This window comes from Gossypium hirsutum, chromosome A03 (genome assembly GCF_007990345.1).
Source record: "Gossypium hirsutum isolate 1008001.06 chromosome A03, Gossypium_hirsutum_v2.1, whole genome shotgun sequence".
Lineage (NCBI taxonomy): Eukaryota > Viridiplantae > Streptophyta > Magnoliopsida > Malvales > Malvaceae > Gossypium > Gossypium hirsutum.
This window is the reverse complement of record NC_053426.1, coordinates 90,299,252-90,321,935: the sequence shown is the minus strand read 5'-3', so window position 1 is coordinate 90,321,935 and position 22,684 is coordinate 90,299,252. Positions and strand designations below refer to the sequence as shown.

The 22,684-nt window shown below is 31.3% G+C and overlaps 1 pseudogene; it reads left to right on the top strand.

The window, feature by feature from the left end:
- The window catches only part of LOC107887655 (multicopper oxidase LPR1-like), an 88,805-nt pseudogene extending 70,994 nt beyond the window's left edge, over positions 1–17,811 (top strand).
- The last annotated feature ends 4,873 nt before the right edge of the window (positions 17,812–22,684 follow it).

The window sequence follows — 22,684 nt, the reverse complement described above, 5'->3', positions numbered from 1 at the left end:
TACAATGACCCATTTATTTTTGTGCCTGAATTTCCATATTTCATATTCGAGCCATGGACTCCACTCTCGAAAAAGATAAGCGATTCATGCAAAGGCAATAGTGATGGAGCAAAAGATGAGTCAAATACGGAAGGTCTGCAAATAAATAAGGGAGGATCTTGACTTTATTTTATCTCTATTCTTAGGTCATTTTAGGATTAAGTTTAATTAGGAATTTATTTCTATTTTTTGCATAATAAACAAGAGAGAAAAATCACTAATAAATGTGAGCAAGTCACAAACTTAAGTGTGGCAATAGATATATACATTCTAGGATTGGATTTAGAAAGAGCTTGGTACTTAAGTAGTCAAATTGACTCACCTCTTCTTTTCTAAATCCTACCTGGTGTATAGTATCTATTCACTTTAACAATGAGGACATTGTTCTTTTAGTTGGGGGACGAGAATTGAATTATTTCACTTAGGATAAAATTTTTCTTTTAATTATGATTAGGATATATTTTTTCAGAAATTTGATTCTATTAAGTATGCTCATTTAAGTATGAATAAAGTTTATTATGTCAATAATTATTATGTTAGCTTAATAATGACATGAATGTGTTTTTAAAAAGCATGCAAATTCATACCATAAATTTTTATTCTTTAGGAAGTTAGGTATGCATGAAAGTTTAAGTCTTTAGAATTGACTTAGTAAGTTTCTTGAGGCGAAATCCTAGGGAGCATGAAATGTTGGAAATGATTTAGGCAACTATTGTTTGGACCGTTTGAGCCTTTCAAGCACCATGGTATATTTTATCCATTGAAACCCAACTTTGAGACTATATGGCTTGATTTTATTCCGACCCTTATAATAATTAGCCATTACTTTATGCTTAATAATCTTAAAATTGGCCCAAACACTAGACTCGGTAATATTCTAGATGTTGTTCAAAAATAAGTTTGGGGGAGTTGACAAGAAGTATCAATTGCTCGAGAATTGCAGTACACAAATAAGTGCTCGTGTTAAGTAAAAAAAAAGCACATATATTTGAAAAGAGCATATGAAGTCAAGTTGGTGTATCGAAGGTAAAACTACAAGGTTCAATTGACGCTGAGTCTCGGGTTTTTTTTAAACCAAAATTTATCCATCTTTCACTTAGCCCTAGCCTAGCCACGTTACAACCCTGATAAAGACCTATTGATTCAAAGTCCTCATGCTACCTACATTAGTGAGAGAAATTGCTACGATCAATATATGAGACATAAGTTAAGGTTAATGATTGCAGCTTAGTCTCTAATAAAGGAATAAAAATCAATTGGTAAGGATTAACATGTCTTTGGTACAAAAGCATTTAGTCTAAATTTTACTATAATAATAAGTGGTTGAATTTAAGTTGAACAATATGCATCTTAAGTAGCATAACTAACAGATTTCTTGTCTTTGAGCATAAGTATTTTAAGTTCATAATTTTGGGCAAAATGTTGTTCTGAAGGAATTTTTTAAAGGTGTTTTCCGAGAGATTCTTTTCAAATTTGCGCATTACTCGGGACAAGAAATGGATTAAGTTTGGGGGTGTGGGAACACAAAATTTATATACTTTTCATACCCAATTCTACTTAATTCATGCAAATTCGATTAAATTCTTGTCAAAAAATAATTAAATATTATAAATAATTAATTTATGTTAAAAATATGAACATTATGAATTTTAATTAATTTTTTAGTTAATTTTGATTAAATTTGGTTATTTTTGACAGATTACACAATTGGAGAAAAGGGCCCGGTGAACACTGCGATAGAACAAAACGAGAGCAATTGAAGTATCGAGGCCAATTAATTTCCAACCCAAGACGGTCCAGAAATGTGTATTAATTCATAATTAAATTAATTTTAATTTATTTCCTATTTAATTTAGGTTTAATGAATTAATTTTAATTAACTATGAAGAAAGGGCCTGGTGAACCGCATTGGTTGAACCGAATGGAGTGAGCCGAACCAGCCACTAATTGGGCTGACCAGAACCGTCCATTGGCTGACCCAAATCAGCAAATTATATGATAAAATATTCTTGCAAAATTCCTTGAAAACCTCCAGATTACGTTCAAACCCCACCTTTATTTTAGGCTTTGTAGATTTGCCCCAGCCTATTTTTAGCAAGGTTGAAAGCTTCAACCTTGCCATGTGTGTGGCCGGCCATGGGAGGGTTCTCTTGGCTGCTGAATTTGCTATTTTTAACAGCCTCTTCAGCTATAAAAGCCACCCTATGCTGCCCATTTCAAAGCATCCCTCAAATCCTCATTCCACAACATTCTCTCATCCTCTCTTCATTCTCTCAAAGTTTCCTCTCCATTTTTCCATCCATTTTCCCTTCCTCTTGTGCCAATTTCCTCTCTTGAGAAAGAGGTGTTCTTCAGCCATCTTGGGCAGCAATCAAGGATTCATAGAAGCCTTTCTCAACCAAGACAACGGAGACTAAGAACGGAGCAACAGTCAAGCCGCAGAGAAACACTGGATTTGCTTTCTGTTCCCTTTCTTTTTAATTTCTGTTGTTTTTATGATGAACATATCTATGAAAAATATTGTTGTTGAAATGGTTATTTTAATCAATTTATCTTGAATTTAATTCATGTTGGGTTGATTATATTTTGCCTACTTGAATTATTAAAATAGTGTTTATGCTGTTATAGGCCTCAGTGAAATGCTTGATTAAGTAAAATCATGTTTAGGTTATCTGGCATTATATTGTTTAGATAACTAAAGATTAATTGTTTAAATGGATTGAAATTGCAATTAATGGACTCAGTACTTATCAGTGCATGTTTAATTCTTCTAGGTAATTGAAATTAAATTAGCATTGTATTGGCGATACATATGCCTTGCATAACTTGAAGATTGTTGTGATTAATTGTTTCAAGGTATGGCTACTTTGTTACTTCACATAATCTTTTACATGTTTATTAGGTTGAATTAATCGGTTCATCGACATAGGAATATACGAGAGATAATTTAATTCAATAAGTATGTATGTGCGATAGTATGTTTACTTTATTAAATCTGTTTAGTCGGTTGAATTGGCAAGGGATATGTTCAATAGATAAATGGAATTTTTTAATTAGTAAATATGCATGAATTTATTCATAATAGCGTAAGCACGAATTTAATATTTCTAAGTTAAAAAGGTATAATTAATCCAACACAATTATATCATCTTAATTAAATCTTAATTGAAATCGTGCACTAGAACTCTTTTATTTTATTTAAATTGTTTGCTTAGTTTTAAAATCTTAGTTTATAAATTGCTCTTTTCAAACCAAAATCATTTTTACCTCACCAAAGTGTTTTAATTAATTTCATAAATATCGCTTTTTACAGTCCCTGTGGGTATGATAACTCGATATTTACTGGTCACTTTATTACTTGTTACGATTGTGTACACTTGCACATTTCGACCATTCCAGCAATAAATTCAATGAGCACAAGATGGCTTCCTATCACTTACACTCAATCAATAAGTTAGTCACATAACAATGCACTATGAAAGTTATCTTAGATGAGCATCATTGAACATCTCATTTGTATATATATATGTCACATTAAACTCGTTGAGTTTCTAGGAAATCTCGATGGAACATCCATTTACCGTCAATTCGTACAATGATCGTTTCAAATATGCACTCCCGCGAACCTCACATCTTATGGCGGGATTACCAGTCCAAGCTAAATCCCCCATTTTATGAACTTACAAGGTGATGTCGGGATTACCAGTCTAGGCTAAATCCCTTATAACGACAAACACCTTTATTGAGCTTGGATCTGAATTACCAGTCCAGGCTAAATTCAGATCCTAATCAGATTACCCATCCGAGTTAAATCCATAATGCACACATATTCTTCGGGAGGCTCGACCATTCGAAGGAACACCCATCCAGTATAGGTCCTTTTATAAACGAGATCAACAGATTACCCGTTCGGGCTAAATCCTTACTGCAACACATGCAGGACCTCATTACACATGTCAATCATGGTTTATCCATCGAATTCCCTTTTTAACCTCAACTGAGACATTTATCACAATTTATACTTAAACATGCATTTCATAGAATTTCATGTTATTAATAGATGCAATCATCATGTAACATCCTAAAATAAGGTCTAGTCGAAATGGTGGTTATGGGACCACAAATTCGACATCAAAATATTTATTTTATGATTAATATGAGGCCTAGAATGTGAGTATATGCATATGTTAAAGTTTCATGAAGAAATTCTTTGAGTAAGGTGTTCAATTGGAAATTAGAGACTAAATTGAATAAATTGTAAAACTTGAATTCTAGAAGCATTTGTATGAAATTGCTTTGGGTTATGAATTAGAAGGTCTTGGAGAGCAATTTGCCCAAATTCTTAGTTTTTGGACAAAAATGGGCTTTCATGGATGGAATTTTAAGGAATAGCTTAAGGACATTTTGGTTATTTGGTATTTTAATGAAATAAAATGGGAAAAATTAACCAAAATCAGCCCATTCTCTTCCTTGTCCAGCCGAAACTTCAAGGGTTTCCATAGCTAGGGTTTTCAAGCTTTCCAAGCTCAATAGTAAGTGCTCCCAAGCCCCATTTTTCATGCTCTTTGTATTTTTGAAATCCTAGTAGCTTGCTCTCTCCAGTTCTACCCATATTTCATGCTAGGGTTCATGTTTAAAAATTTACCCATGCATGAGTTGCTTGTATTTTGATGGATTATGGATGAATATGAAAGATGAATGTGTATTAAACATCTTTTCCTAGTTGATTTTCATGAAAAACCCTTATAGGGACTATTTTGCAAAAGATGTAAATGTATGGTAGAAATGAGAAATAATGAAAATGTGGGCTACCATTAGAAGGAAAAGTGTTCAGCTAGGCTTGGGTAAGATAGAAAGTGTATTGTTTCATTATACGAGCCTAGGGACTAAATTGTAAAAATGTGAAAGGTTAGGGGCAAAACGGTCATTTGGACCAGGGTAGATATTAAACTTGAAATGTATAATGTAGTGTATTAATGAGTTAACTTTTGTTGTTATAGACCCGAGGAACAAATTCTAGAGGTCGATCAAGGTAAACGCAAAGTTTTGGAATAACCAAAACACAACTCCGAAAAGAATACTAGGTAAGTTCAGATAACTTAAAGTAAACGCCTAATATGCATAATTGAATGATTTATGAATGCATGATGATTGCATTTATTATTAGTATGAAATATCATAGAAATGCATATTTGATGGTAACATGTGAAAAATGTCTCGGATGAGGTTGACAAAGGGAATTCGATGGATAAACCCTCATTGATATGTGTAAAGAGATCCTGCATGTGTTGCAGTAAGGATTTAGCCGGGACGGGTAATCCGTGATCTCAAGTATGAAAAGGATCTAACCCGGACGGATGTTCCTTGAATGATCAAGCCTCCCGAAGAATATGTGTACATTATGGATTTAGCCCGGACGGGTAATCCGATTAGGGTCTGAATTTAGCCTGGACTGGTAATTCAGATCCAAGCTCATTAAGGGTGTTTGTCGTTATAAGGGATTTAGCCTAGACTGGTAATCCCGACATCACCTTATGAGTTCATGATATGGGGGATTCAGCCTGGACTGGTAATCCTGCCATGAGATGTGAGGTTCGCGGGAGTGCATATATGTGAAATGATCATTCGTAAGAATTGACGGATAATGGGTATTCCATCGAGATTTACTAGAAACTCAAAGGGATTAATATGATGTATGTCAATAAGATGATGAATGATGAGCTCATCTACATAAATTACATGATGCTTTGTTACGTAACTAACTCATTGATTGAGTGCATGTGATAGGGAATCGTTTCATAATTGATGATTCATGATTTAAATATGGATGTATGCTAATTACTCGGTAAGTTTACTTTCCGGTTATTCGAGCTTACTAAGCATATAAATGCTTACCCCTCTCTTTTTGCCTGTCTCACAGAGCTCGAGGATTCGAAAGGATTGGAAGACGATTGGAGAGTCAACACACTATCAACTAGACAAGCTTTGTATAAAGACTTTGTTTATTTTGTTCAATGGCATGTATAGTATTTTTGAGTATTTTGTTATATGTGTTATTTGATTTGTCAAATGAAGGCATGTAAGAATATGTTTATCTCTTTGTATATGGCCACGAAAATTGGCTTTATTGAAGTAGGTTATGACCTACGAAATTATGCATAGTTTTATTTACAAGTGATGAGTCGTTACCAATTGGCAATGAGTCACATGAACGACCCAATATCGGATGAATTAAAGTGACATGGGAACCCATAAACACTAAATGGGAAATAAACTATCATGTATGAAACCAATGATATGAGGTTTCCATACATCTAGTTTAATCAAGATTATTTACAAGTGTATAATTGTGTTTTACTTTGAATTTGGTAACTACTAAGCACAAGTAGTAGAAAGGAGTGACTAAAGGCTTCGAAAATAACCTATTAGAGTCCACATAGTTAGACACACGGGCGTGTGTCTAGGCCGTGTGTGACACACGGTTCCCTCCCATGGGCGTGTGCTATGGCCGTGTGTCCCCTGCACTTAAAATTTTAGCTCAAAGTTGCACAAGGGTAGGCCACAGTGGCATGCACCATGGCCGTGTTAAAAAGACAGTGTCGTCCACAGGCAGGCAGCACGGGTGTGTGCCATAGCCGTGTTGATAAGTCAGTGTTGCCCACGGCTGAAGGGCATGGGCGTGCCCCAAGTCACACGGGCGTGTGACACTTTATGATAAGGAAAATTTTCCTAAGGAGCCCAAGGTTTATCGAACGTACCCAAATTTGTCCCGCACTGCCCCTAGGTATGTTATAAGACTCGAAGGCCTATATAAGGGACGAGTTGTTCATGGATGAAAAGCTTAAATTTTGAGTAAAACTTGGTGACCCAATTTGGTACGTTTCAAAATGTAAAGTCCTGGTAATGCCTCTAACCCTATCCTGGCGTCGAGTACGGGTGAGGGTGTTACACATCATGCATTCATAAATCATATAATTAGGCACATTGAGTGTTTACTGTAAGTTATCCGAACTTACCTGGTATTCGTTTCGGTGTCGTGTTTCGGTTATTCTAAAACATTTCGTTTTCCTCGATCGACCTCCGAAATTTGTTCCTCGGGGTCTATAACAACAAAAATAGATCATTAACACTCCAAATTATACATTTCAAGTCTAAATTCCACCCTCGGTCCAAATGACCGTTTTTCCCCTAACCTTTCATATTTTTACGGTTTAGTCCCTACGCTCGTATAATGAAACGCATGCAATTTCTACCTTACTCAAGCCTAGCCGAACACTTTTCCCTCTTATGGCAGCCCACATTTTCCATTATTTTCACATTTCTACCACACATTTTATAACTTTTGCAAAAAGGTCCCTTTAGGGGTTTTTCATGAAAATCACCTAGGAAAAGTTGTTTAACACACCTTAAACTTTCATATTCCTCCATAAAACATCAAAATACAAGTAAATCATGCATGGGTAAATTTTTAAACATGAACCCTAGCATGAAATATGGGTAGAAATGGAGAGAGTAAGCTATTGGGATCTCAAAATTACAAAGAACATTAAAAACGGGGCTTGGGAGACTTACTAATGAGCTTGAAAAGCTTGGAAACCCATCTATGGTGGCTTAGGAATTTTGGTTGGACAAGGGAGAAGAATGGCTTATTTTTTCCTTCTTTTTCTCATTTTATTTCATTAATATGCCAAATGACCAAAATGCCCTTAAGCCCTTTTTTTGAAATTTCATCCATGGAAGCCCATTTTTGTCCAAAAACTTACAAATTGGGAAAATTTCTCCCCAAGACCTTATATTTTATAATCTAAAGCAACTTCATGCAAATTGCTTCTAGAATCCAAGTTTTGCAATTTATTCAATTTAGTCCCTAATTTTCCAATTAAGCACTTACTCAAAGAATTTCTTCATGAAATTTTAACACATGCATATTCTCATATTCTAAGCCTCGTAATAATCATAAAATAAATATTTTGATGTCGAATTTGTGGTCCCAAAACCACTATTTTGACTAGGCCCTATTTTGGGATGTTACAGTTTGCTTCAGTTTCGAAACTTATTCATGAAAATCCAAGTTTTAATGTTTAGATATTTTATAGTTCTACAGAATAAGTTATAACAGCAGTCTCTCCTAATCTTGGGGAAGATGGCATAGTGTACGCTACCAAGGCAATTTTCAAGTAATAGAAAATAATATCAATATTGATACTAGCTGTTATATATTTACTTGCTTCACTATGTAACATTATAGTCCTCCCCACCACAAGACTATATTTCCTAGAGTTGTCCTTATGCCCACCTACTTAATTTGTTAGAAAATATACCCTAACGTACAAACCATGTAATATGCCATTTCTACATATTCTCTTTCCAAAAATAATTTAACAATAACCTCTCTCTAGTTGTAACGACCCAATAGTCACGGATATCGGAAAGTGTGTTTTCGGGTCTCCATTTTCAAAAAATGAATTCGTAAATATTTATTAAAAATATTTACGACGTTAGTAGTGTAGTTAATTGGGTTTTGGTTAGGTGAATTTTTTTTAAATTAAGGTTAATTAGGTATAAGGATTAAATTGAATAAAGTGTGAAAGGTTAATAATAGAATAGAGAAAGGTAAAGAGACTAATTAAGCAAATAAACCATAAAATTTACAATTGTATGGTAATAGTAAATTACATGTGTAACAATATTATACATATACTTGTAATAATTATATATACTTACTTATTATTTAAGAAAATATTAGTATATTATATTATACTATATTATATTATAATTAAAGTATAAAATAAATAAATAAGTAATTGAACCAAATTATGACAAATGTATGATAATGGTGAAATACATGTGTAAAAATAATAATCATATGTATATATTAATAATACATGTATTTCTTATTGTATAAATAAAATATTTATTATATTATAATATGATAATAAAAAAACATAAAAGAAAAAGAAAGAACAAAATTGGGGAACAAAACAGGGGAAAGAAAGAAGAAAAAGAAAGAAAGAAAAAGAAAGGAGAAAATTTAGGGTTTTAAGGTTCAAACTCAAAGTGGCAAGTCAATTTAGTCCCTTTTCTTAAAATTTTTATTTTTTTTAGAATCCTAAAACAAAATACTACTTGATTTATATTGAAATTTTAGAAGTTAGTGAATTTTTAGAAGTTGTTCATGTTGAATAAATTGAAATGTTAGGGGTTAAATTGATAGAATTTCAAGTTAGAAGTGAAAAAGGGATTGAATTGTAAAATAAATCATAAGTTTTGAGTAATAGGGACTAAATTGAGAGAATTTCAAAATTAGGGTTTATGGTGAATTTTGAAGGTTGAAATTAGTCTAAAGTGGGAGTTGAATGAAATATGATATTAGTTTTAAATAAAATAAAGTTAGTTTTGATTAAGGATTAAATTGAAATGTAAGCAAAAGTTGAATAAAAATTAAAATATTTAATGTGAAATTGTGTGTATTAATGATTTTAAATTGTTTTAATTTCTGTAGATAACGTTGTGCTGGAGACCTCGGCTAAGAAAGGAAAAGATAAAATTAATGAGGAGTAGCTCAAGAATTATGGTTTGTATTTCTATAATCCGAATTTAGAAATTTTTATTTGTTGTATTTTAAATTAATGTGTATCTTAAGTAATTAAGGTGAGTTTTGTTTATTATTATCTTGATATTGAATTGAGATTATATGAATTTGTGATTGATGAAATTATTGATTGATATTGAAATGTGAATTTTGTGACAATGGAATACTGAATATTGGTTACATCTGAAAAGTGAATTGGAAACCCTATTAACTATATCGGGCTGAGTCGGGTATAGTTGGCATTCCATAGGATTGGAAGAGTTTAGGGATACTTCGACCACGAGTTGATGAGACACTGGGTGTCAAATTATTACTTCGGATAAATTCGATGAGGTACTGGGTACTAACTTACTTCGGCATGGCCGATGAGACACTGGGTGTCAATCTATTACTTCGAATTATCCAATGAGGCACTGGGTGCCATACTGGTGTGTTTTGGTTGGATCCGTGTACTCGCCAAAGTCCGAGTCTTGTTAATAGGGGTAAATGAATAATAAAGCCTTACAATTGATATTGAAATGAAATGATATGAGAAATGGAAGTGATATAGTGAAATGAAAATAGAATGTGAAATATGTTGATAATACATGGAATATATGAGTTATATACTTATGAATTGAGTATGGTATGAAATGATGTATTCATGAATTGAGTACTGCATGACTGATGCCATTATATGAATAAATACGGTTGATATGTAAATAATCATTTATATAGCAGTTGTGTGAATTAGGATATTATTTAGTAAATGAAAAATGATAGTTATGATGTGATACTAGACATTAATATGTCCTTATAAATTTAATTGTGCCTATTATTATATTATATATTTTTTTAAATATTCAGATTATAGAAGTACCACTGAGTTTTTACTCAGCATACGATTTGTTTCTGTGCGCAGATTAGGTACAGTGATTTTGAAGAGTTGTAAACGAGGTTGTGAGCATTCATCTCATCACATCTCCAAGTGTCCAAGAGGGTATGTTTCAATATTTTGAATAAAATGACATGTACTTAGGAAGATCAAGTATGTTCCAAGTAGTATGGACTAAAATATAAATTATAAAAATTTATTTATTTTTTTAATATTCAAATATATTAGTGATTAGCCAAAATCACTTTGGCACCAAATGTAATATTCCTATATCAAGTTCCTTCGGTCGAACCGGGTATAGGAGTGTTACAATAATGGTTAATTTATTCTGCAAAATCAAAGATCTTCAGATGCCTAGAAAGTACCGAAGAGTCCATAAAACAACCCTCATATACCAACTAGGAAGTTTGAAGTCCATAAATGTAATGACTCAAAGTTCACGGACATCAAAAAAGTACATTATCGGGCCTCCGTCTTAGTAAACTGAGTTCAAAAATAATTATTAGGAATATTTGTGAGTCTAGTTGTGTGTTTAATTAAGTTTTAATTAGGTGAATTTAGCTTAATTAAGAGAAAATAGGAAGAATGACTAGATTGAATAAGGGGTAAAAGTTGAATTATAGATTAAAAGAAAATATATAGGACCAAAATGACAAATATGCCATTAAGTAATAGTTGAGGCGGCAAAACAATGAGAACAATCTAAAGATTTTTAATGATTTAAGTTATTATTAATTAATATTAGAATATAATAGTATAAATTATTATTTAATTGATATTATCTTATTAAATTAATGAAATATATATAAATTAAAGCCAAACGTATGGTAATAAAATATACATTTGTAATAAAAATAAGCATACAATTGTAATTCATGGATTTAAATTACTTATTATTAAAGTAAATAGATATTTATTATTTATTATTAAGTAAAAGATATTTATTAATTAAATAATTATATTATAAGATTTTTATGTGATAAATAAATTAAAACATGACAAATGTATGATGATGATATAGCACATGTGTAAATATAAGTAATATTACACTTGTAATAAATAGATTGATTATTAAATGAATATTTATTAATATATTATATTATTATTAAACAAATAAAGCATAAAATAAAAGAAAATAAAACAAAGAAGGAAACCAAAACAGAATATGCTATTCGAAAGTACCAGCGGAAAAGAAGAAAAGAAAGAAAAAGGAAAAATTAGGGTTTGAAAGCTTTAAGCTTTAATTGGTAAGTCAATTAAGTCCTTTTTATTTAAATTTGACGTTTTAGAAGCTTTAGAACAAAGTTTTGTTGAAATTAAGTTGAGGTTTTGGAAGTTTTTAGGTTTTTGAACATAGTTCATGTTGAACAAAATAATGAATTAGGGGTTTAATTGAATGAATTTTAAGTTAGAATTGATTAAAGGATTAAATTGTAAACTAGGCTATAAGTTTTGGTGATTGAGAGATCAAATTGAAAGAAGTTTTAAATTAGGGTTTTATTATGAACACTTGATAGTTAAGTTGAATTTGATAGGAATTTGAATAAGAATGGAGTATGAATTAAGTTAGTAAAGTGAATGAGTTAGTAAGGACCTAATTGAAAATAAGGTATAAATTGAATAGAAATTCAATTATTTGTTATAATGAGTGTTGTAATTAATGGTATAATTATTTTAATTTCCGTAGCTAACGTAATACCGGAGACCTCGACAAAGAAAGGAAAGGAGAAGGTTGACGAAGAGTAATTCGAGAATTACGATTTGTATTTCTATAAATCGAACTTAACATTTAAATTATTGTTTTTATTATTATATGTGTATGGAAAGATATTAAGGTAAGTATTAGTGTTTGATATTGAATTGAATGTATGTGAATTTGTGATTATTGTGAAATGGATATTGAAATGATTAATTACTGTGAATTGAGAAATGAATTGAATACCCTTTTAACTATATCGGACTGAGTCAGATATAATTGGCATGCCATAGATTGGAAGTGTTTAGGGATACTTTGACCTTTAGTCGATGAGGCATTAAGTGCCGTACTGGTGTGTTGGTTGGATTCGTGTATCTCTCTAGGTTTGAGTTATGTTAATACGGGTAAACTATTGTACTGAATAATTGATAGTTACTGAATAACTAAATTACTGTATTGAATAATTGATAGTTATTGAATAACTAAACTACTGCACTGAATATTTGATAGTTACTGAATGACTAAATTACTGTACTGAATAACTGATTGTTACTGATTAAATATGATTAGAATCATATACTTTATCGAGGAAGGGTTAAGAAATTAACTATTGTTATGTAAATAAGGTTTTATAGTCAAAATGGATATGAACGAATAATTGATTTAAGTATTGGTTTATAGAAATATCACTGAGTGCATACTCAGCGCACGGTTTATTTTCGTGAGCAAGTTAGGTACAAAAGTGACTAACGACTCAGCATCCAAGTCAATCCCGAACTCAAATACGTGGTGATGTATTTTCTCTTTTGAAAATGGCATGTACCTAGGTTGTAATTTGGTGTTATTTTGATACATAAATATTAATGATAAATGATGGTAATGATTGTTCTATACAATTACATATGTCTTAAACATAGTCTATATCATAGCTTTGGGCAATTTTGTTGAATGATAATTTAAATGAATCAATTAGATATCTTATGTTAGATTGTTATAAACATAAAAATGTTAGAACTTTATATTATTAGTTTGTTATAATTAGAAATGTATAAATTCATGAATTGATTTGTTTGGATTGGTCTCGATTTGAATTTGCAAGGAAGGTTAGATATTTATAAAGGGGTTATATTGAGTTCGCAAAAAAAAATTCGGAGTATCCGAACAAGTCCCGATTCGATTCTAACGTGTGATTTGGACCTTGAGGGTCCATTTTAGGAACTTTATAATTAAATCAAGATATGTACGTCATTTATTTTGAATTAATTGTAAATTATCCGATAGGTCCGGTAACTATCCGTAACCCTATTCCGACGACGGTTTGGGGTTAGGGGGTATTACAATAAAACAACTCTCTGGATAATTACTAAGCTTAGTCAAAATCATAATGTGACAAGTTTAATAAATCACAAATCACTTTCTCAGCAAGCTTGAAGCTATGAGTCCACATGTACTCCATTCCAATGTACAAAGTTGGATAATGACAATCCATAAATAATAAGATGACTTCAACTACGCTTACATGCGATGCAAAATGGGAGAGATTTTGGATAATGAGAACGAAGAATGAACAAGAACTATAGAAATATATATCCTTTTAGCTTCTCCATAAAGCAACATCTAGATTGAAGGAAGAACATATAATATGAAATTACCCTGGAAACAGGCGAGCAATAGTCCTATAAGCTGACATTGCTTGATTGCCCTCTTCGCGAACAGCATAAGCATTTCCAAAAACCTATCCATGTAGGAGCAAATGTTCCATCTAAACTTGTTGACTTGCTGCAAAATGGAGCAACATCAATCAATTTAATTGATATGGGAGCCTAATAAGATTAAAATTAAAATATTTTTGACAAGCAGTAGAGATAAATCTCAAAACTAAAGGTGTAATTCATATTGAAACCGAATTATCAAACAACAACAGATCTCCAAGAAAAAAATGATAGATAACCCATGAAAATTTGAAAGGACAATGGGCAAAGCTAATATTAACAAACAAAATCCTAATAAGATCAAAACTAAAATATATTTTACTAGCGGTACAGAAAAATATAGAGATTAAAGGTATAATGCATGCTAAAGAAGGAATTATCAAACAACTTAGGTGGAACAGACCCTTTTCAAGCAATTAGGTAAAGCTCATTTGAATTCCCAAGCTCCATTGCCGCTGCTAAATGCACCAAGGTACATTTTAGGTGGAACGGATCCTTTTCAAGCAATTTGCAAGGCAAAATGTAAAGCTTACATTATATCAAGTACACATATTTTTCATACAAATTAAGAACATTATCCGAGATATAAAAAAATAGAATGAAATGAAAAATTACCAGATAAGGTTGCTGTTTTTGATGAAGTGTTTATACAGAAGAGATGTTTATGTGTTGCTGTGGGTTAGGATTTGAAAGATGAGAAAATAAATTAACAAACAAACTATACCCTAAACATAAAAGCGTACACGACGATGGAGCAGAGGACTATCGACAGTGATGCAGCAGAGGACTATCAACGACGATGTTGGAGAGGACTATTGACGGCGATGTAGTAGACATTCAAGGAAAATCTAAGGGATTGGGGAAAAAACTAAGGGATTTGGGGAAATTATTTTAGGAAAAAAAAGGATTCTAGGAAACTGATTTGGGGATAAAACTAAGGATAACAAAAAAGTTGTTGTTTCGTTAAAAATAAAAAGATATTTTGCGCCGATATTGCTTTACCTTTAGCAACGTTTATGAGAAAAACACCGCTACTGCTTTACCTTTTGAGGCTTTTATGAGAAAAACGCCGCTATTACTTTACTTATTGCACGTTTTCGGTCCAAACGCCACTAAAAACGCCGCTAAAAGCTTAATTTCCTATAGTACATATAGTTTGGGTTCACTGAAGTGGTTCGTTGCTATTTCCCACCCCTTGCCCACTTGGAAAGCTTTATAGCTTTCTACTTTCGCACCTTAGGGTGCAAATTAATAAGGGTGACTATGAGATTTGATATTATATTTTGATCCCCTAAAAATGATAAAAATTTGATTTAATCTTTTAAAAGTTATAAAGATATAAACTATTAAAATGATGAAATTACATTTTTACTATCGTAATTTACAATTTAATTTTAACCCCTAAAAATAATTCCTGATTTCGCCCCGTGTTGGATTTCCTTTGGTTAAATAGAACAACATCAATTTTGATTCTTCTTAATTATCAATTATTCAATTTATATTTTTTAAAACAAATTTTTTAACTTTTATCCATCAAACCCTTTTAATTTTATTTTAGACTAAACTCCAGATTCTTGGTTTAGCGGACCTATACAATTTATATTAATTACTTAAAAAAATATTTAAACTTAATATTCTATATATCATAAGATTTAAGAATTTAAATTTTAATTAAATGACATAATGTCAAATTTAGTACTTAATGTTTATCTATTTTGTCAATTTGACTCTTATTCCTTTTTTAAAGCTATATTTGATATTCAACATTTTAGAAGGAGTCAAATTGATATTCTTTAAACAAAAATATTGACTAAAATGTTACATTTTTAAATATGGCTGCCCACATGACAATCCGTGTATATTTCTTGCTAATAGTTTTGAAATTTTATGAACTTTTTACTATTTTTATTTTATTTTTGTTGAATTTTAATTTAACTTATTTTTTAAAATAATTTTAAAATTTAAATTATTTATTGGCGTGACGTGACATATAAATCAAATAGTATTATGTTAGCATGAAGTGCATTTTAACAGGCATAGTAATTGTCATGCCAATCATATTAAAAAATTAATGTATTAATCAACATTTCTGTTAAAGAAAAAAATTATTATTTTAAAAAATTAATAATAAAATTTAACTAAAAAAATTTAAATTAACAAAAAAAAATAAATATTAAGCACTAAATTTAGCATTATGACTAATCAAATTAAGCTTATTTTTACATTCCTAAAATAAATTTATAAGTATTCGCAATATATTTTAAATTTTAATATTCTTTTTGCATTTTTCATAAACACTTCTGCTTTCGATACTGCAGAAATTCCACAGGCACTTGCCTCCAACGCCAGTGTTCGCCTACGGTGCTTCATGGCGCACGGCAACAGTTCCCAGTCTGACTATCGAGGCCCTCCACGGTGTTGGCACTTACGTGACATGGGAAAACCATCTTTCTTCGAAGCACATACTGCCATGGTACCCGACAATCCCCACTGCCATACCCGCTACAAAGACGGAAGTCCCTACCGTAGTGCACCTCCATGGAGGCATGCATGAACCCGCCAACGATGGAAACGCAAACTGATGGTTCACTGCTGGATTCAAAGAGAAGGGTCCTAACTGGTCTAAGCCAACATATCACTACAACAATAATCAACAGCCTGGAACTCTATGGTACCATGATCACGTCGCTGGATTGACCAGAGTTAACCTATTAGCCGGCCTGGTTGGGACCTATATTGTTCGCCACCCTGAGATCGAGGGCCCACTTAAACTTCCCTGGGGTGACGAGTTCGATCGGCCGTTATTCGTTTTTGATCGTAGCTTTTGTAAGGATGGATCTATATACATGAATTCCACCGGAAACAGTCCCTCTATACATCCGCAATGGCAGCCGGAATATTTCGGCGATGTAATCATTATGAATGGTAAGGCATGGCCGAAGATGACGGTACGACGTCGTAAATACCAATTCCGTATAATCAATGCCAGCAATGCTAGGTACTTCTGATTTTTTTTTCACAAGTGGCTTGGAGTTCATCCACGTGGCATCTGACTCGACTTACCTCAGAAACCCGTGGTGACCAATGAAACTCTGCTGGCACCGTCAGAGATTGCTGACGTGGTCGTTGACTTTTCAAAGTCAAAGACTGATGAAGCTGTTCTGGCTAACGATGCACCCTACCCTTACCCGTCCGGAGACCCAGTCAACGAATTAAACGGTAGAGTCATGTAATTTACCATCAAGAAAGAGCGAGAGGTTGACACGTGGCGAGTACCCGATAAATTGATCCAATATCCTTCTCCAGATTTATCCAGTGCGGCCCAAACACGATATATTGCAATGTACGAATACACAGGCGACACTGGCGAACCGACGCATCTTTACATAAACGGAAAACCGTACGAAGCACCGGCGACGGAGACGCCTAAGGCTGGGACGAGTGAGATCTGGAACGTAATTAATTTAACGGAAGATAATCAGCCGATGCACATTCATTTGGCAGTGTTTACGGTGTTGGATCAAACGGAGCTAGTAAAAGCAGAGGAGTTTAAGGCATGCATGTCGAAAATGAACGACGCCATGAAGTGCGAAATAAGCAAGTAGGCAGGTGGCAGAAAGATAGGGGTTGCAGCACATGAAAAAGGGTGGAAGAATGTGTATAAGATGGAACCAGGATATGCGACAAGGATAGTAGTTAGGTTTTCTTACATATATTACAACACTTCATATTCATTTGATCCAACTGGGATGCCTGGCTAAGTCTATATCCTTGTCATGTAAGTATCTACATCATTCTTTCCTTTTTCTATACAAAGTTATAATAATATTATCGGAAAATGCAGATCCTGGATCACGAAGATAACGTGATGATGAGGCCACTTATAGTGATGAAATGAGAATTGTAAACGAGGTGATGATCTCAAAAGCTGAGCGTAAATTAATTTGTTATATTCAAAACTTTGGAATTTCTATAACATTCGGATGATCTCTATGCATGCATGAAAGGAACTGTATTTACAAGAGATAGTGGAATGAAAAGAGCAAGGTATAGAGCCTGAAAATGGCAGTGTAGTTCAAAATAAAGATGGATCTACTGCAATCTATAGTCGTTGTACGCTGTTTCTATTTTGATTTTTTCCTACCTTAAATGGATTAAGTGATTTGCTGCATTTCAATGCAATTAATTTTACATTGATAAATACTTCAACTTAATCCAACCATTCAATCCTAAAAGGATCTAGAAAATAGTGAAGTAACAAAGGAATTCCTACCGACTTTCCAACTTTATCGAAAAAATTAATTGAGTTTCTGAGATCTTTTTGCACACAATTTAGTTACTTAATTAATAAAATTGGTCGAATAGTTTTTTTGACCAATATTAATTGATATACATGATCGTTAATGGTGTAGAAGTGATATTTCATGTCAATGATTGCAAAATCAACAAAAAATAAATAAATAATTTATTTTTAAAAAAAATAAAAAAACAAAAAGGAATATTTAATTTTTTTACTGACCTAGACATCTATTTAAAAGCTTAATTTTTAACAAAAAAATTAAATATATATTTTATAAATTTGTAAAACATTATTAGAATTTATAAAAAAATATTAAATAAAGTTCAAATATTTCAGAAAAATATCAATAGAACCCATTTAAAATTTAAGTCCAAAATGAAACTAGACACGTGGCTGTCCAAATTTGCATTGGATCAGAACAACCATATGTCTAAATTTATTCAAGATGACATTTCTAAATTATATAAAATTTAAAAAATTATTAAAAATTAATTTTCTTTAAAAAATTGATATATGTATCAACATTTTAATACTATTGACACCTTTTAAGATGTATACAAAATAAAAATATTTTATAAAATAAATAAATAATTTTAATTTTAATTTTATTACTCAAACGTTTGAAGTTTTTTTTTAATGTATAAATATATCTAATTAAAAAGTGTATCGATTATTTTATAGGTAAAAAGTTTTAAATGATTAGATACATTCATACATTTAAAAAATACTTTACACACACGACTAACAAAATTAAGATTATTTTTATTTATTGATTTTATAAAAAAAAATTTATAAATTCTAAAAGGTATTAATAGAATTAAAATATCAAATATATATATAAATTTAAGAAAAATATTTTTTAATATTTTTAAACTTTATATAATGTAGAAAAATCATCTCGAATAGAAATGGTTGTCTGAATTCGCAACTATATGTCCAGAATCATACTGGACTTAACTTTTAAATGGTTTTTTAATTAATTTTAATTTTTTTATAAATTTTAATAATATTGTAAAAAATTATAATTTTTTAAAAAAGATATATTTTTTTATTTAGGGAGATTAAAATCCTTATTTTTCTAATACATAAATAGGAAAATAATTACAAGGAGATGAAAAATGAAGAGCTAAGAAAGATGAAAGGTGAAAAGTTGATTGTAATGAACATCCACTTAATAGCATTTATAACAATGTTTGCATTATTTAATTTTAATTTAAGATAACTAGATAAATTTACGTATCCGATTTAAATTTAAAAATCAATACATAAATTTAAATAGATAAATTTAATATATTTAAGCATATACCATTAATATATGTTTATTGTTACAAATAAATGTGAATGTACATATTCTAACCCCCTCATTTATAAGGTAAAACCTCTCATTCATTATGCAATTTATTTAATGTGTTAATGAAGCACTTAAATAAGCTTCATTTATTGTATTGCATTGAATTTCAATTTACTTATAAATAGAACTCATTCGTAAATGAAAAAGAGATACGATAAAATTATTTGTTTACTTTAAGTATTATTTTATTTGATTATTTTATAACACGTTATCAGCACGAGTTTCTACGAGTTCATAGTGAAGTTTAGTCATTTCAACTTTATATAATTTACCCGTATAACTCCCATTAAACTATATACGGTATACATATTTTCATAATTCTTTTATTTTATTTTCTAGATAAAATATTTGCTTTGGGTAACATTTTCACATTTATTTTTACAACTAAAATCTAATAATGATAATTATATATACATGTTTTTTTTTATTAAAAGAAATTTCAATAAATGTAATTTGTGTTAAGTTATTATTATGACTTCCTCTCTATGCCAATATTTGACATACATATTATTATTTAGCAAATTTGGTATATATAATTGAATTATTTTATGATTGAGAATGCTTATTATTTTACAAATATTTTTTTATTTTGATTCAAGTGATTATAATGTCAAATCTTGCCAAACGTAAATTTGCGGCCTTAGACATCTTAGACAAGAATTATTTGTCATGGGTGTTAGATGTTGAAATTCACCTAGATGCTAAAGGTCTAAGAAATACTATATTAGCAAATAAAAAAGTATCTAATCAAGATAATGCAAAAGTAATGATTTTCATCCGTCATCATCTACATGAAGGATTAAAAATGGAATATCTCACTGTGAAAGACCCTCTTAAGTTGTGGAAAATTTTGAAAGAACGATTTCACCATCAGAAAACGGTGATACTCCCTAAAGCTCGCTATGATTGGATGCACTTACGGTTGCAAGATTTTAAGACTGTAAGTGAATACAATTCAGAACTTTTCAAAATTAGTTCTCAACTAAAATTATGTGGAGAAAACATAACTGATGAGGACTTGTTAGAGAAAACATTTTCAACCTTTCATGCTACTAATGTGCTCTTGCAGCAGCAATACCGTGAAAAAGGTTTTAAAATGTATTCTGAATTGATTTCATGCCTTTTGGTGGCTGAACAAAATAATGAGCTATTGATGAAAAATCATGGAATTCGTCCCACTAGTTCAGCACCATTCCCTGAAGTGAATGTAGCAGTACACTAATTATGAAAATAGAAAATATAAAGGTCGCGACCATGGTCGTGGACATTGTGGGGGACATGGTCAAGGACGTATTAGTAATAGCTGTCATGGTGGTCATAACATTGATACTTCTAACCACCAGAAAAAGAATAACAATGAAAGACAAGAAAGAAGCGGTCAAAATAATCCTTCAAAGATTGTTGAGAATATATGTTACCGATCTGGTATGAAGGGGCACTGGTCACGTACCTATCATACGTTTGAGCATTTAGTGAAACTTTATCAAGCATCCATTAAAAAGAAGGGAAAGCATATGGAGACAAATTTTACATCTCAAAATGATGAAATGGAGGCAAAAGATGAAGATATTCACTATAATACTAAAACTAACCATGCCTACGAAGGTGATAAATTTAATGACCTTAATAATATAACTCACCTAGATGTGGCAGATTTCTTTGAGAATCATTAGAAAATTTGATGTTATTTTGACATTTTTATGTTGTTTTAAGTATGTTTTATTTTCTTGCATAAAGAATAATTTATATATTTAATAAATATTTGCAATAATTCTCATATTATATTTTGTTTGTTTTTATGAAGAATATGAATATTCAATAAAATTTCAATGGACCCAAAGTCAATGGAGATATGTGTCTTGCAGATAGTGCTACAACACATACGATACTCAAAGATAAAAAAAAATATTTTCTAATTTGACAATGAGTAATGCCCATGTTAATACAATATCGAGTAGTTCAAAACTTATTGAAGGCTCTGGAAGAGCTATTGTATTATTACCTAAAGGTACAAAATTTGTCATTAATGATGCTTTATATTCCACTTAGTCTCAAAGAAATTTATTGAGTTTTAAAGGTATTCATCTTAATGGATATCATATTGAGACTATTAATGAGAAAAATATTGAATATCTATAAATTACAAATGTTGAATGTGGAAAGAAATATGTTTTGCAAAGGCTACCTACTTTTTCATCAGGTTTATATTATACACACATCAGTGCAGTTGAGTCACATGTTACTACAAACCAGAAGTTTGTAGAGCCACATACTTTTACTATTTGGCATGACCGATTAGGCCATCCTGGATCTATTATGATGTGAAGAATCATCGAGAATTCAATTGGACACCCATTAAAGAACCAAAAGATTCTTGAATTCAAGGATTTATCTTGTGTCACTTGTTCTCAAGGAAAATTGATTATTAGACCATCATCAGCTAAAGTAAGGATTGAATCTCCCGCATTTCTGGAACGTATTCGAAGGTGATACATATGGGCCCATTCATCCACAATATGGACCATTCAGATATTTTATGGTATTAATAGATGCATCTAGTAGGTGGTCACATGTGTCTTTATTATCAACTCGCAACCTGGCATTTGCAAGACTACTCGCTCAAATAATTCGATTAAGAGCATAATTTCCAGATTATGCAATCAAAAGTATTCGTCTTGATACTGCTGGTGAGTTTACATCTCAAGCTTTTAATGATTATTGTATGTCAATTGGGATAAAAGTTGAACATCCTGTAGTTGCTTATGAGAACAAAACTCCCTGTTACAGCTTGGGGATATGCTATTTTGCATGCAGCAGCACTTGTGCGCTTAAGGCCAACAAGTTATAATAAGTACTCCCCATTACAATTGACTTTTGGTCAAAAGACAAATATTTCCCATCTTAGAATTTGTGAATGTGCGGTATATGTTTCAATTGCTCCACCGCAACGCACAAAGATGGGTCCTCAAAAGAGGTTGGGAAATATGTTGGTTATGAATCTTCTTTTATAATTAAATATGTTGAACCATTAACTGGAGATTTATTTACTACACGATTTATTGATTGTCATTTTGATGAAACAACATTCCCAACATTAGGGAAAGAAAAAATACAACTGGT